Consider the following 13,815-nt stretch of genomic DNA (forward strand, 5'->3'; position numbering starts at 1 on the left):
CACCTCCTCTCTTTTCACCCTGATATCATTTGAACTTGTGACCCAGAAATGAAAGTGTTTGCATTCATCATCCTCCTCTAAACCTCCTTTGTCCTATCCTAAGTCTTTTTCATTTTGTCTTTCTCTTCTCTTTCAACTTTTCTTTTGTACTTTAATTAAACTCCTCTTATGCTCTGAGGACTTAAATAGCATTTTAGAAGCATGGTAACAGAAGGAAAGGGGTGAGGGAGAGGGCTTTCCCTGCCTCATTCCTAAGCAAACACAGCTGTATCCACTAAATACACAAAAGAAAATCAAAGGCAGAACATGGGAGTTGCAGGGGTTAGTCTTGTGTGACTGAATAAGTCCTATTAAATAGGAGCCCAGAGGAAAAGGGAAAAGAAACCAAGAGAGGGTAGGAAGAGGGCATGGTTAGGTGATAACTCACCTGGGACCATCAGTATGGCAAATTTATAATAAGGCAATGAAGGGCTGAGTGATTTACTGCTAATCCCGTAGCAAAAACTGGAGGAGGCTAAAGAACAAAGGCTTATGGTCCCTTTGGAGATTTGTTTCATCTGCACATCAGCCCACAATTAATGGCCATTTAACTGTTGTTCTCCTGCTGGACACTGGTGGATTGATTCAGTAAATAAAAGTGACAGAGAGGTGTCCCACCACGGCAGGCTAGAAACAGCCTGCACCTGTTATTTGTGAATCACTGCTTGCCAGGTCATTGACCTTTTGGAGGCTGGCTAAAATGAATAAGAGGAATTATGGAGCTGACGGTTTCAATTTCATTAGGAGGGCTCAGGTGACGATTTGCCGGTTTCTTCGCAATTCGTCAGGAGCTATCACACTGTGTCAATAACCCTGCTTCCAAACCCAGTAGTTGCCGCTAAGAAGTAATGATCAATTCGTTAGTTAAGAGTCTCAAGGCAAAACTAATCATTACCCGAGGCAAGGACCGGTGCAGAGGAAATTATTACTACCTAATGAGAAGTAAATAATGGCTTCTACCTGGAATGTTGGGGTTTTGCAGACAAGATGCTGCCATAGAGGTGAGGGCTAAGGGTTGGTGGAGAGAGGGTGGAGGAAGATCTCAAGTGAACTGATGTAGCACATCTGAGCAGCTGTGCTTGGCATACCAATCTAGTTAGAAAACAGCTGGGAGGGATAACTGATCATTTACAAATAGTTAATGGCCGATTTGTCCTCCATTTTCACTGCCAGAGGGGAGGAAAAGGAGAAGGGAGGGAAAAAGGGAAAAGTCAGGGGCAAGGGATTTCACAGTGTTTGCTGCTATGGCTGTTGCTGTTCTCAGAGAGATTGGAAGGTCAACCAAGTTTGCAACTTTGCTGGATCGAAGGTTTGTTCTCTTTCATATTCTTGGGGCCTGTTGCCTGTGTTAGTCAAGCCAAAGACATAGGATTGTTTCAAGGAAACTAAAGTTTTCAGCTCTTCAGGCCTTAGATGAATAGGGTTCCCCTACATTATTTGGTTGTCTGTTTAGGCTTATGTGCAGGGGAGGGATACTTTTTCTAGTGTAAAACTCTTATGCCATCTACCTTCTCCCACCTCCTTCAGCATCAGTCCAACCCTTGAAAAGGGAATTCTATGCCCTTAAGCTCCACCTGGTTTGGTCAGGCTATTTCCTTGCTTTGCCTTCAGACCTAGTCATTGGTTTGATTGTGTCTCTTTGTTCTTGGCCTATATTTCTTTCCTTCTTTTCTCCCTCTTTTGCTACAAAAACACAGAAGAAGGGAAAAAAGGGACTGGGGTGCTTGGCTTATAGACAGGAAGGTGAGACTAAAACTGGTGTTATAATTCTACCAGAGGAGAACAGAATAAACACAAAGAATACTCACAGGATGGTTAACCTTTCAGTATGGAATCTAGAAAGGAAGATAAACAATTGATTAGGCTTATTTTATGGTTTTTTAAATTTCTATCCTTCCCCCATTGGAGGAGATGAATGGGTTACTCAAAGAAATTGATGGCAGGAAGTTTAGAACAAATAAAAGAATGCTATTTTTCCCCACTCCATCAGTGGAATTCACTGTCTGAGGAGGTCAGAGAGTTAAATACTGTAAAGCTGTATTTCTAAAGGGGTGGGGGAATTGTATGGTAAATATATATGCACACTGGTGGAAGATCTGATTGCTGCTGGAATCATCACTGAGCTCTGACAGCTCCTCAGAACAGTATTCTGCAGGTCATGAGGAGGGATTAGGTATTAGTGGCTAAGGCCAAGACTATGTTTTTATCCACTGTTTGTCCTCTGGATAGGGAGAAACTTTAACCTACATCTGGACAAATGGATGTGGATGTTCTGGTGAATTTCAGAGAGCGGTCTTTTATATATTCCTTTCAGCACTGATGATGAAATCCACCCATAAGAGAGTGTATGGCTGGAAAGGATAATCAGTTGTACTCATTGGGTGCTTACTGTGTGCAGAGCACTGCCCTAAGTGCTTTGGAGAGTATAATACACATTTCCTACCCAAAGGGAGTTTGCAGTCTAGAGGGGACAGTGTGAAACCCTTGGTCCTGGCTGGATTGGGCACACAATGGCTATTTCTTCCGTACTGCAGATATTCCGCTCACTAATCCCTGGTTTACTGATGGAGCTGGATTTGCATGAAGCAGGCAATATTTAGGGACACCTAGTTTACTTCCCTTTAGAGGAATAAATAAATCAGTTGTATTAATTGAGTGCTTAGTATGTACAGAGCACTACTAAGTGCTTTGAGTACAATATAACAGAGTTGGTAGACATAATAATAATGATGGCATTTATTAAGTGCTTGCTATGTGCAAAGCACTGTTCTAAGCACTGGGGAGGTTACAAGTTGATCAGGTTGTCTCACATAGGGCTCACATTCTTAAACCCCATTTTACAGATGAGGTAACTGAGGCACAGAGAAGTTAAGTGACTTGCCCAAAGTCACACAGCTGATAAGTGGCAGAGCTGGGATTTGACTCCAAAGCCCATGCTCACTGAGCCTACTGAGCCACACTACTTCTCTGACATGTTCCCTGCCCACAACAGGCTCACAGTCTAGAGGGGGACACAGACATTAATACAAATTACAGAAATTCACATAAGTGCTGTGGGGCCGAGGAGTGACTAAAGGGTTTAAATCCAAGTGCAAAGGCTACACAGAAGGAGGAGGGAGAAGTGGAAATGAGAGCTTAAGGAAGGAACGCCTCTTGTAGGAGCTGAGCCTTCAATAAGGCTTTGAAAGTGGGGAGAATAATTGTTAGGAGGAGGGAGGGCATTCCAGGCCGGAGGCATGATGTGGGTGGAAGGTCAGTTAATAGGTTGGAATTAGAAGACCGATGTTTGCAGGCTGTGGTGCTGCAGGAGAGGAGAGAGGTAAGGTAGGAGTAGCCAAGGTGATTGAGTGCTTTAAAGCTGATGGTAAGGAGTTTCTGTTTGAAGTGGAGGTGGATGGGTAACCGTTGGAAGTTTGTAAGGAGTGGGGAAATGTACCAAACTCTCCTATAGAAAAATCATCCAAGCCACCGAGTGCAGTACGGTTTGGCGTGGGGAGAGGCAGGGTGGCCAGCAAAGAGGCTGAGACAGTACTCACGGAGGACAAATGTTTGGGATTAATATGATAGTAGTTTGGAGAGGAAAGGGAAGATCTTAGCAATGTTGTGAAAGGTGAGCCTGAAGGATTTAGTGACTATGTGGGTTGAGCAAGAGAAATGAATTGAAGATAATGCCAAGGTGATGGCCCTGTGAGACAGGAAGGATGGTGGTGCTGTCTATAGTGATGGGAGGACAGGGTTTAGGTGGGGTGATAAGGAGTTCTGTTTTGGACATGGTAAATTTGAGGTGTTGGTCTTTCACACAGAGATGTCTCCAATGCTAAAGGAAATGAGAGACTGCAGAGAGGGAAGGATGGAGTTGTAGATTTGAGAATCATCCACATAGAGGTGTTAGCTGAAGCCATGGGAGTGAATGAGTTCTCCAAGGGAGTGGGTATAGATTGAAAAGAGAAGGAGGCCCAGAACTGACCCCTAAGGGAATCCACAGTTAATGGGAGGGAGGCAGAAGAGGGAACCGTGAAACAGACTGAGAATGAGGGGCCAGAGATATAGGAGGAGAACCAGAAGAGAACAGTGTCAGTCAACATCCTTAACTAGGACATTGCTGCCTTTTCAGAGACCCAGCCATCATTATCCTGGACTACATAATAGCAACTAACTTTTGTGAGTGCAGGTGTGAATCATCTCACCATCAGGAGGACTTGTCCTGGAATTGAAGCAGTATGGTTTAGGGGAAAGAACATGGACCTGGGTTCTAATCCCAGACCTGCCATTTGTTTGCTGTGTGACCTTGGGCAAGGTACTTAATTTCCCTGTGCCAGTTACCTCCTCTGTAAAATGGGAATTAAGACCATGAGCCCTGTGAGGGAGAGAGCCTGTATTTTGCATATACTCCAGCGTTAAGTACAGTGCCTGGCACATAGTAAATCCTTAAATACCATAATTTCATTTTTTTTATTAGCCATCACTTCCTCTGAGCTTCCGCATTTTCTCACCCTGTTCCCCAGAACCTAAAGCATGCCTTGCTTTGGCTGCAGGACAGAGAAGGAGCTGTTGCTTGGATAGACTTTAAGCACAACCATCTATTGAAATCCAATCAAAACCCTATTAAAGCAGGATTTCAAATACTGTCAATTCACCCTCATCCCTGAGTGGGCTGACATCTTTGCTCAATAGTCGATCAATCCAATCAATTACCAAGGAGACATTTATTCTCTTACTAGATGTAAATTTGCCTTGCCAAAGATCACTTCCTATGCTTCTGCCTCACAAAAGGGATTCTCTCAAATGTCTACTGACAAGGATTGTATAATTGCCTAGATAGGCATCAGGGTCACCATCCCCAGATACTTACCTGACGCCTCAGGTAACTTTTCCTGGCCTATGTTGCCTGTTCGTTCAATTCCCATCCTCTATCAGGGAAAAGACAAAGATGAATGATGCTGAGTAAGTGTTAAATAATCAGATCCAATTGATTTCACTTTGTGAGTGTCATTGGGCTATTATAAGATTAAGGGAGGGCAAAATGCTGTACCAATTTTCTAAAATATATTAAAGGCCTTGGATGTTGATTGAAAAACTATTCAGGGAGGGGGCAGCTGGAAGAAATATGTCCCTCCAAACCAGAATTCCACTTCAACTTTCTTCCAAAAGTTAGTTATTCCTGCTTTTAGGTGCTCTCTTTTAGATGAGCTTTGCAAGTTAGAACCTTCACCCCTTCCACAGTTCTTTAAGGGCATGTCAGCACAGGCTAAACTGATTTTTGCCTGACTCAGCGGATAGTTTAGCTAGAAAGGTTGATTTGTGGCTGTTTTCTCTTAAAAGATCCAGATAACTGAGGTCAAAATGCATTGTTATGCCTCAATCTCTGACTTAGGTAGACTTACCCATTGTGAATACTTCCCCCTTCACTTCTCTGAGGGTTCTGTGACCAATAGGTGTCAACAAGCAGAAGACAATTCACCCAAAAGCCCCTTTCTACCTCCCAGGTAAATCTGTTTATTCATTTTTCTTTTCTTGCCCTGTTTTCCTTCATTTCTTGAAATTTCTATTCCTTTGGCTCTCCATGGACCTCCAGGTCCTGAAATCCTAAACAATCACCATCCCCTTTGCTTCTCCCTTCCTTCTGTCTTTCACTCCTATCATGACAATCATTTCACCTCAAACCTAACCAATATGAATCTTTTTTCTTGTCTCACTACAGCCACCCTTTTTCCTGTCCTGCCCCAAAGTTTCTTAACCTTTCTCTATAGTCCCTAAAGTCTCATGGTGGAAGAGCACGGATGTGGGGATCAGAAGGTCCTGGTTCTAATCCTGGCTCTGCCACATGTCTGCTGTGTGATCTTGGGCAAGACACTTAACTTCTCTGAGCCTCAGTTCCCTCATCTGTATAAAAAAAATGGGGATTTTAAGTGTGAGCTCCATGTGGAACGGGGAATGTGTCCAACCTAATTAACTTGTCTACCCCAATGCTTAGAACAGTGCTTGGCACATAATGAGCACTTAATGGTACTTGTTATTGATGGATGGAGATGGGTGGAAAGGGTGGTAACAATAATAATAATTGGGATATTTGTGTGACCTTGGGCAAGTCACTTAATTTCTCCATGCCTGTTTCCTAATCTGTAAAATGGGGATGCAATACCTATTCTCCTTCCTATTTAAACTGTGAGCCCGTGTGCCAAGCATTGTACTGAATTAGAGTAAATATAAACTAATCATGTCAGACACAGTCCCTGTCCCACAGGTTACATTGGCCTCTGACTCACAGGCCAATGAACTTTCCATTGACCACATCTTCATCCTGTAGAACCAGACCAGTGAGAATCAAGTAAGGAAAATATCCAACAAAAAGTCTGTCAGCAGTGCAATATTTGGAGACAGGGAAGTCTATCTAAATTTGCATGTTAGGTAACTTTTCTTCCATGAATTACTTCCTAGTCATCTTCAACATTCCCCACTCTACTGAAGTCTTCTATTTATTGTCCCCATTTAGATTGTGAGCCCCCTGAGGGACAGGGGGCTACTTTCTACTTTCCAACTGTGTATTATTTCCCAGAGTTTGGTACAGTGCTCTACCATTCAATGAATATTATTAATACTTTTTCCCCCTCCATTCTTCTCCCCTCTCTTGCCAGCCACAAATCTCAGCCCATGCAGTGGTTTGGGGGCAGCAGAGCCTAAAGAGAGAGGAAGGGAAGGATCAAGAATAAATAGTCTCCCTAACCAAGTTAGCAGCTGCAGGGTGAGTTGGAAAATGGGAGCCAAAGGTAGAATGAGAAAACCAGTGACAGGTCGTTGTCATTTGTCAGCCAGAGGGAAGAAATGGCATTAGAGTGTTTGGAACAAGTCTGATGGTAGTGCTTTGGTAGGATCAAAACACAAATATTGTCTGTGATCCCTGATGATGATGATGATGGTATTTAAGCGCTTACTGTGTGTCAAGAACTGTTTTAAGCACTGGGCTAAATACAAACTAATCAGGTTGGACATAGTCCCACACTGCTCCTTTTTGATAAGGTGTCAGACTTTGTTCTGTGCAAATTCTACTCAAAAATGAATATTTATTTTGGAAAAGTCCTCTCCAAAAATATAACTTTCTTGGGCCTATTCAGCCATTATTTGGACCTCTGATTGTGTCCAATTTCATCAATATCCATAAAATAATTTTGAACTACTTGGTTCTGAAATTTATTCATGTCTCTGAAAACTTCCTTTTAATGTTGAGACCTCTAACCACCTGGCTTTTCTGTGCTACCAGCTGAAATAGTTTTCTCAACTCACGTTAGGACTAAGATGAAAAGCTATCTTCAAAGAATTTTCACCTGCTGCTATTTTCTTTTCTGTAAAGCATGCATGAGACTAGTGACCTCACCTGCAAGGTTGTAAGGAATAGCTCATTAAAATAACTTTTAATTGCTTTACAAATATATCAATTGTATTGAGCGCTTACTGTGTGCAGAGCACTGTACTAAGCGCTTGAAATTTGTGTAAATAAACAAATATATGTGTATAAAACAAATATATGTTCCCTGTTCTGTTTTTCCACCTGTAAATTGTGGAGGGGTAATTCAGAGACTAGCGATCTGGATTAGAAATTCAGTGAATAAAACTAAAATCCATAGAGGATATATATATATACAAAAAATTCCAATTCAATATATTTCTCCAAAACCTATTACCCTCAAAACATTTAGCCCAATTAAAACAGCCACAAACAGCTGCAATTAATACTGGCTTCTATTCAGTTTCTTGAATATTGAAAAATGAGTTTAGTTTATATTCTAAGAGGAGTAATAACGAAAGTTCAGATCCCAAATCATATTTGGAAAAGTAAAACAAAAGTTACGCATCACCACTTTAAAATATGACAAACATTTAAATCCAATGTGAAACCTCACGCCAAACCCGAGATTTTATATACTTTTTAATCTGAGGAGCATGATTAAGCAACTAGACTCAATCTTCCAGGTATTTGGTTCAGCCTCAGAAAAAAAGCCTATGAAAGTCAATATTGTTCAGTAACCACTGAGGAATTAAACTTAATAAAATAGCGTTTTAGCCCAATTGACTCAGCCTGTCTACAAAAGAACCCAAACCTTTTATAACATTCAAAGGATTTACTGTAGAGAATCAGTACTGGTCTCTCTGTTTTCTTTTCTCCAGTTGATTTGCTACAATCTTGGTTTTGGCAGGGAATGCAAACAAAGGACAGACCAAAAGGGTTCTGGCCAGAATCTGATTCTCTGTGCCTAGCCAACTGCTCATTCTCTTCACACAAGGCTACTTTAACCACTGGGCAAACCGGGGAGTTAAGCGTCTATCACTGACAAAAGGCCCCATTTCCCTGCTGACAGGGTCTAACAGTAGTATCCCATAAAGTGGCCTGAAATCAGGTCACCTTAGGAGAGGATGGGGCCGAGATGAGTGGAGGTCAAAGGGACAGGAAGAATGAGGAATAGAGGAAATGAGGGAAGCAGAACACAAACAATATTGGAATGGAAAAAAAAAAGAGGAAAAGGGAATAAGGACAAAAGGAAGGTGAGGGGGAACTGGGAGAAAGTGGGGGGAGAGAGGGAGAGGTCAGAAAGGAGCCAGTGGAGATTGGTGGAATTTGCTGCTACAGTTGTCTGCAGCAGTCAGTTCCTGTAAGTAGAAACTTTTTTTGCTGGTGCTCTGGAAAGGAGCAAATTGTCTGTGATCCCTGATGATGATGATGGTATTTAAGCGCTTACTGTGTGTCAAGAACTGTTTTAAGCACTGGGCTAAATACAAACTAATCAGGTTGGACATAGTCCCACACTGCTCCCTTTTGATAAGGTGTCAGACTTTGTTCTGTGCAAATTCTACTCAAAAATGAATATTTATTTTGGAAAAGTCCTCTCCATAAATATAACTTGAAAATTCACCAGCTGAATTCTGAGTTACAGTAGTCTTGTAACTACCACACTCTGGAGTACATTGCTGGGGCTTCTCAAGCAGGGCTCTTACTGGCACAGATGCCGCAGACAGAAATCTCCTGAGATTTCCAGTCAGAACTACCATGTTACATTAGCCATTCCAGTGTGGCTTAGTGGCAAGAGCACAGGCTTGGGAGTCAGAAGTTGTGGGTTCTAATCCCGGCTCTGCCACGTGACAGCTGTGTGATATTGGGCAAGTCACTTAACTTCTCTGTGCCTGTTGTCTCATCTGTGAAATAGGGATTAAGACTGTGAGCCCCACGTGGGACAACCTGATGACCTTGTATCTATCCCAGTGCTTAGAACAGTGTTTGGCACATAGTGCTTAACAAATACCATTATTATTATTACTATATAGGCTCTATCTTTGCTTCTGGGTAGAGTTCACCCACTAAAAGTTGTAATTCTCAATAGGTCCCAGCAGAAACTCTTCAGATGTTAAGAGCAGAACCCCGGAATTTTTGATTGGCCCACCAGAAGGGAGATATCTGGCCAAATTAACCTCCAGGGCAGGGAGGCATCTGGTAGAAATTAAATTATAGTTTGTCTTGCCTTTACTGCCCTGCCCTTTGCCATGGCAGGTTTATCTAAAAGTGGTATCAGAAGTCCTAGGTAAATAAAGTTATATGCACAGGTAAGGGTATGTGTGCTCCAGAGCAAGCATTTATTTTGGTATAAGATTTCAGTAGTTCCCCTGAAGTGTTTCAAACTGCTCCTATGAAGAAAATGACTCTTGTGCAGAGTGCTCAAAGTGAATTTTGGCTTATCCTCTTTTTAATTTTCCTCATCAAAGGAACATCATCAACTCATACCCATTAGCAAAGTTTTCCAAATGAGAGTTTTGAGGAAATTAAACAGACTTTTCAAAGTTTTTTAATTTATTTTGTTTTACTGACAAGGTTTTTTAAGAACTCTTGGCCTGTGTCCTAACCCAGCCTTTTGGTATTGGTGCACAACAACCAGGCAATGAAACTGACTACAAATCAAACACTGAGACTGATCACTCTAATAATACTTTTTAGAAATACCAAAGATAAATATATAAATGTTTTCTCTCTTTAAGTATGTGTACCGCTGTGAGAATAATATTTCATTACAGCGCTTTTTGAAAGCTATTTACAGATTTCAATGTGTAATTTAGAAAAATTCAACTTTTTAAATTTCAAATACTTTTAAGAAGAGGGTGAATGGGGTATTTTTCATTTGAGCAATATTCATTTTTTGACTATCCCAGATATTGACATTTCATGGGAACCTGGTGAATTTCACAGGGATTATTCCTGCATTTGTGGAGTTTTCAGGTTTATGTACGGAAGGTTATATTCCCTTGTGAATCTGATCCATTGGATTTGCTTTGTGAAATAGGAACAGAAACCTGCAGATTTCATTCAGACACATGAAAGTATCTCCCTGTAGGAAAAACCCAGGACAGAAAAACATTTAACTGGCAGAGGTTGATCCATACTCTAGTCTGCCACTTTGCCATATCTGGGCTTCAGCTACTTCATCTATTAAATGGGTATGATTCTCATATGTCTAAATGTCCTTGGAAAATGTACTCTTAAGCATTGCTAACATGGGCCATCCATGATTAAAAAAGCAGGAAGTCAAGGGAGGATAACTTCCTCAGTTATCCATTTTGTCTAGGCAGTAAATGGAATCTTTTTATGAAATACTGGGTGCTCCTATTGAACACAAAATGATTTAAGGAATCAGGAAGCAAACTTTCCAGTAATATAAGCATAGAAGGAAGAAGTTATCAAGAATGCTGAATCTGGGAAATTCAAAAGGGTTAACAAACTGGTGTTTTTCAAACTTGTTTATGTTCAAGTGCTTGATGAGTTGCCATTTTTTTCAAATGTGTAACCATAGATTTGAAATGCTGGTATTCAGGCAATAAAAAAGGACAAAGTTTGGCCAGAGGCAAAGGTCTCAGTGGGGTATTTCTGCTCCTATAAGGCTCTCCATGGGATATAATGGAAGCAATGAGTGAAAATGCTGTTGGGTCTGCTGGCTGGTTCCCTTGTTAAATAGCCCAGGCATGGCCAAAGTCAGAGCTGTAACAACTTCAGAAATACTGAAATGAATGCCCTACCTGTTCAAGGGGTTGGGAACAATCCACTCACATTCTGGTTACTTGAGGGTCTTTATTTAGGAAGAAAGTACCCCATGAATGAAAGCTGGTGATAAATAGTAACTAATCCAAATTCACCCTTTCCCTCTCCAAATAGGAGTAATTTTGCCCATGTTTTATTCCCCAGATGCTCATTCCTCACAGACAATCCTTTCTTTCACGACCTGCCCATCTTTCCTGGATCCTGTTCTTTGGATACTTGGGAGCTATCCAGGCCCAGGTCTATCTCCAGCATCAGGTCCTTCCTCCAATTTTTCTCTGTGTGACATTAAAAACAAATAATGGCAGATAAATGGGTTCAAGAAATTTGGATAAATTTGTGGTCAAGAAGTCCAAAAATTGGGTCTTAGAGGGGAAAGTGGCAGTCTTTCTATGAGAATGTTCTTAGGATGCAATATCTTCTATTGCTTGCTCCTGCAAGCACTCTTTTTGGTTACACTGCTGAATTGACCCAATTTGGCATTGTTTATATCCACCCTTGGGTTAATCTGACCAGTAGCAATCAGTAGCGTGGGGTCGATTTAATTGGAACAGAGACCCTGAAAATGCCTTAGAGGTTGAGGCAGAAATCACATTCAACAAGCATAAGTTGACTCTATCTAGAACTAGTCCAGATTTTTGTAAACTGTCCAAACAAACTTCATCTTGGGACCGCCCTGCTTAAACTGGTTATCTTTGCATGTCATCCTCATTCAGGATTGAACATGCTCAGTTTAGAGCCCTTAGCTTTCTGGGATATTTAGTATAGCTGTGCCAAAATGCCAGAGCACTTTAACCTTGCATGTTCTCTTTTGAATGTATTGGTGTTCTAATGTCTCAGATTTCAGTGCAAAACAATGTGGTCAGTTTAAGTAACAGATTGCTTAAGAATTGAATATGAAATAGGGTGGAGTATCCTTTCATTCATCTCTATATACAAAGGACAATGCCATCAAGAGGTCACTTTTGAAGGTAAAAAAAACATGGGGTGTATGAGACAGATGAGAGGGAAGGCATTTTTCTTTGTGGTTTTTAAGGTCAGATCCTACACAAGAGAGGGTAATGGAGTAAAGCAAGCCATCATTACTAAGTATCAACTGAACTGGGGGATTTAGAAAGGACAAAGCCCCTCAAAATCTTTAACTGAATATAATCTTCCAATATGAAGGATCACAGTATATGCTAATTTACTTTTCCCTTATGCAACAGAAGCCACAGTCAGTGGGAGGTGAAAGACATACATAAGAGATCATTTAAGATAGTGCCTATGGTATAATTTTTCACCATTCCTGGGACTTTGCCTAGTGTGGAACTGGAGAGAGGCCACAAAGATAACTCAAACTGGCATAAAATAATGCTCATATCCAGGGAGATTCTGGATGCTATTGTCCATTAGCTTTTTTTAATTTGTGGCTAAAATTCATTCAATCTTAGTGCTTACTGTGTGCAGAGCACTGTACTAAGCACTTGGGAAGTACAAGTTGGCAACATATAAAGATGGTCCCTACCCAAAAATGGGGTCACAGTCTAGAAGGGGGAGACAGACAATAAATCTGAAGAGACCTTTAGGCCTTTATTTTGTAATAGCATAAATCTTAATAGGAAACACTGGGAATTATTATTTAATAACAGTAATAATATTATGGTGCTTTTTAAGTGCTTGCTAAGTGCCAAACATTGTACTTCATGCTGGGGCAGATACAAGATAATCAGATTGGACGTAATCTCTGTCCTATATGAGGTTCACATTATCACTAGATGGATTCATTCATTCATTCAATAGTATTTACTGAGCGCTTACTGTGTGCAGAGCACTGTACTAAGTGCTTGGGAAGTACAAGTTGGTAACGTATAGAGACAGTCCCTACCCAATAGTGGGCTCACAGTCTAGAAGGGGGAAGACAGACAACAAAACAACACATATTAACAAAATAAATAGAATAGTAAATATGTACAAGTAAAATAGAGTAATAAATCTGCACAAATATATACAGGTACTGTGGGGAAGGGAAGGAGGTAGGGCAGGGGGATGGGGGAAGGGGGAGAGGAAGGAGGGGACTCAGTCTGGAAAGGCGGAGGGGGAGAGGAAGGAGGAGGCTCAGTGTGGGAAGGCCTCTTGGAGGAGGTGAGCTCACAGTAGGACTTTGAAGGGAGGAAGAGAGGTAGCCCGGCGGATGTGTGGAGGGAGGGCATTCCAGGCCACGGGGAGGACGTGGGCTGGGGGTCGACGACGGGACAGGCGAAAACGAAGCACAGTGAGGAGGTTAGTGGCAGAGGTGCGAAGGGTGCGGGCTGGGCTGTAGAAGGAGAGAAGGGAGGTGAGGTAGGAGGGGGTGAGGTGATGGACAGCCTTGAAGCCGAGGGTGAGGAGTTTCTGCCTGATGTGTAGGTTGATTGGTAGCCACTGGAGATTTTTGAGGAGGGGAGTAACATGCCCAGAGCATTTCTGGACAAAGACAATCCGGGCAGCGGCTTGAAGTATGGATTGAAGTGGGGAGAGACAGGAGGATGGGAGATCAGAGAGGAGGCTGATGTAATCCAGACAGGATAGGATGAGAGCTTGAACGAGCAGGGTAGCAGGTCATCCCCAAACCGGGCTTGACTTTCCCCAAGACCAAAGCCAAAACCTTCCTCCTTCCCCAAACCCCACCCCACAACCTGCATCTGTTCCCAACCCCCAACTGCAGCTCTCAGCCAACAGCCCCT

The sequence above is a fragment of the Tachyglossus aculeatus genome, chromosome 3 (assembly GCF_015852505.1).
Source record: "Tachyglossus aculeatus isolate mTacAcu1 chromosome 3, mTacAcu1.pri, whole genome shotgun sequence".
In the NCBI taxonomy this organism is placed as follows: Eukaryota; Metazoa; Chordata; class Mammalia; order Monotremata; family Tachyglossidae; genus Tachyglossus; species Tachyglossus aculeatus.